Here is a 3,937-nt window from a genome sequence, read left to right as displayed (position 1 = left end):
AACCCCCCCTCCGCCCCGCCGCCCGCACACCCCCGCCCCAGCGCCGCTCCCATTGGCCGAGCAGTTGCTAGGAGACTTTCAACAAGGGCCTGCACCCCCGCCGGCGGGTCGCGGCCGGTGGCGGAGCAGGTGCCGCCACAGCGCGACCGCGCTGTGGCGGCACCTGCTCCGCCACCGGCCGCGACCCGCCGGTGAGGCCGAGCGCGGTAGTTGCCCGTTTGGCACCTGTTGGCAGGTCTTACGGGGCGGGGAGGGGCAAGTAGAGGCGCGGGCCCCGCTGGTGCCGCGCCCCTGGGGGGAAGAGAAGACGGAGGACTGTTAGTTTGGCGGGGAGAAGTCCCCGTGGGGCCTGGGCCCTCCCCGGCTGCAGCGGAGCACTGCAAGTAAATGGAGTTATGTCTCCTTACCAGAATGGCATCGCCTTTCACAGAGGGCAGAGTGGTCACAAAGTTTGAAGAAACCTCTCATTAAGAATTAGCCCTTACGTTTGACTATATGTTGCAGCTTTTGTCTCCCCGCAGGCAATTTCAGTGGCTGTACACAAAAGCGTAAGAATTCCTCTGTGTCCTGTTGTTATTCAGCTAGTCTAAAATCACGTTCCTGTAGAATACACTTTAAAGATGACAGCTTTGTAGTTGATCTCAAGAGTTTTTCGGTGCCATCTGAAACAAAGGTATTGCTGATGTGAGCAATTAGCTTACACCGGGAATTCCTGGCACTCGCCAAGAGCAAGTTTTGCCCAGATATCACAAAAATGCCTCCCAGTGGGAGACCTCACATATCTGACAGCCCTCTCTGTGCCTGGCAGTGGTGGTGGAAGAGCACCAAGAACACCCAGTCTGGCACATGCCTTACTGCCCAGAGAACATCAGTTAAATTGTCTAGCATTACCTCACTAAATATGTGAGGCTTTTAATAAAATTACCCAACAGATCTCGTTAAAATTAATTGAGTAATCGTGATCCATAGGGTCTGATGACTTTCATTACTGGGGTTTGCAAGACTGCAGCCTTTACTGACTCAGTGACATCCTCATTGATTTTTCTTGTTACCTACCGCCTTCATACCCAAGTACATCAAATTCTGCAATCATGCTTATGTATACCTGCAATATCTAATTCTCAGTCCTGCCATGTTGCTGTAAGTTTGTTGACATCTCACGTCTCTTTATTCTTATATTTTGGTACAGAAGAGGTCAGTTTTTATGTTGCCTTTTGTCATTTGAAATTTTGATCCTAATTTCTTTCCAAGTTAATAAACAATAATTTTCAATATTATCAACCTTGTTCTGGTTTTGTTTTTAAAGATGAGGTCACCAGAACAGGTTCTGCTGAGAAAAATAACATTTTTAATACAGTAAACATTTTAATTTCTAGTGACTAATGAATCTTTAAAGAATATTCAGCTCCATTCTCTATAAACTTACATTTCTTGGTCCAATATTCTCCTTACATTTAGCTTTGAGGAGAGTATCATGTTGGAGGACTCAGTGCAAACAATCACAAACATCTAAACACAGGCAAAGTGAAGAGATTGAGGATTATTTTTGTCAATTTGTCAAAAGCTAGGGTGTTATAGTCCAGGTCAAAAAATAACAAAACAATTACTGAGAGAAAAGAGGTTTAAAATGCAGTAGATGGGATGGCTGTTATGACCAGAAAGCCACCATCACAGAGAAATAGCAGCAACTGGGATATAAAATACTTATTTTTAATAGATTATATAGTTATACCCTTTCATAAATTAAGTTATTCACCCAAGTTGGCAAATTTTGATTATTTTTCTGTATTTTCAGTGTAAGAAGGTGGTAATACAGGATATAGGCCATACATTAGCATTTTCACTGTTAGGGTCACCAAGTAGACAGAGCGATGCCCTGTGGCATGCAACAAGGGATGGAATCGGAAAAGCAAATGAGTCTTGTAGGTTTTGCTGCCACAGACTTAGCTGTGATAAACCTCCTCATATCTCTTACATGCTGCTTGCTCTGCTTCCAGATTCTTTTTCATTCAACATTTCTGGATTTCAAAGGTCAGCTTGAGAATGGAAAAATGCTGAATAAGGTCAAAATCAGCCTTTCAAAATTCTCACCAAAATTTAACTCCCAGGAATGAAATATACTCCTGTCATCAAGATTGGAAGTAAAGCTATTTCTCTCATTTATGGGCAGACCATAATTACTTCTCCAGGCAGATGAAAAAGACTTATATAGGACTAGTAAACTGACTGGTTCTTGCTGTGTAGGAAGCACACTCTGGCAGCTTGCAGAAATACTGATTATAGTTTTGGCTTTTAGTACCTTTGCAATAACAGTAATAAATATTTTTTGTAACAATACATTTTTTTAGTTATTTAGGTCATAGGAAATCATTCCTCACAGTACAGAAGAAATGTTTCATTTTATGGCTCAGGTTAATTGCAGAGATGTTGGACTTTTATACTGTAGGTATACACTCCACAGAGCTGCAGGTGCACTCTTAGGAGGAAGCAGACTCATACAGAATATAATATGCAAGTGGTAACGGCAAGTGGGACAACAGACTTTGTTCACAGGAAGGATTAAGCTCCTGGAGCTTTAAAAGATAATACATGGGGTGGGTGGTGCTGAATTCCCTTTGTCCACTTGACCTTAGCAGCTGTTCCTGAAGTTGATGCTATTCAAAAAGAGAACTCCCCAAACACTTTGCTGTGCATCATGGGTTGGGTTTGGTTTATGTGGTTTTTTAAAGGGCTGGCCAGGAAAGGAGAGGTCTTTGTGGGATGTGTTCAGGCATGAGTGTCAAAGGAAATTTTACCTTCTGAAAACCTGTAGCCCAACACAGTTGTTTATTGATAACGCACCAATTTGGTATAACATAATCTTCATAAACCACAGTGAGAATTAAAACACACCTTTCTAAAGTGGTTCATAACAAGGTGGCGTATAGGTAGGATTCTGGTGTAGGGAAAGAGTGGTGTCATTGGGGTTTTTGGTTCCTAAGGGATACGGTAGAGGATAACATCAAGTATTTCTCGTGCTCTCTTGAGTAACATCATAAATATCCTGTAATGGATGTCAGGTCTTGTACTCTTAAAATTTGGGTTACTGTCAAACTCCTTAAACAGTTTTTTCCTTCTTTACTTGGGTTTGCTTCAATCTAATTCATGGAATTATCTGGAGACTCATTTTATTTTGCTTTACAATTCAGCAGTTTAGAAAAACACTTTTGTTATTTCATAGCCATTCCTCTCTGTGATATAGACCATTATCCTTAAAATTAACTTCAGTCCCACTTCTTTTATAAACCTAGTTTATAGAATAAGTGATTAGAAAATTTTGAAGATGTGTTTATCATTTCTTCTTTGTAATCCTTTACTAAAAAGTGGGCTTAAGAATTATAATGGGAAAAATATTAAAGAACCAGAGGAAACTAGATGCTTTGGGACATGAGATATTAAAATACCTCTAAAAACTTAAATTCAAGCTGGATTAAATTGTAACATGGACAGGAGGGCAAACAGGCTCCTACAATTCAGAAAGAGATGGACTGGATCCACAGTTTGTTTGCATTTCAATTCAAACTCGTCTTCTTAAGTACATTCAAAAATGCTGTTTGCTGGACTGGTTTCTATAGCAGTGTCCTGCTTCATTACAAATCAGCAGGGCTGACGAACCATGGACTAGCAGAAGCTCATTAAAATGTCTGATCCTGTTATGCAATAGGCCAGTGGCAGGCTGTGACTCCTTTATTGTCTCTTGATGTAAGAACTCCATCTCGACAAAGCCCAGCTCATAGGGCTTTCACGTCTCTTTGTGGAGATGCATAAAAATAACCTTATAAGCCAGTCTGTGGGTTGTGCTGTGTGCTGGTAAGCGCTTTAAGGTCTGTTCTCAGTTCCAGCTCACACATTAGAAGCTCCAGTCCTGCAGTGATCTTAACAGATACCTCTGGAGCCC

This window comes from Harpia harpyja, chromosome 11 (genome assembly GCF_026419915.1).
Source record: "Harpia harpyja isolate bHarHar1 chromosome 11, bHarHar1 primary haplotype, whole genome shotgun sequence".
NCBI lineage: Eukaryota > Metazoa > Chordata > Aves > Accipitriformes > Accipitridae > Harpia > Harpia harpyja.
The sequence above is the reverse complement of the archived record's forward strand: the minus strand, read 5'-3'. Positions refer to the sequence as shown.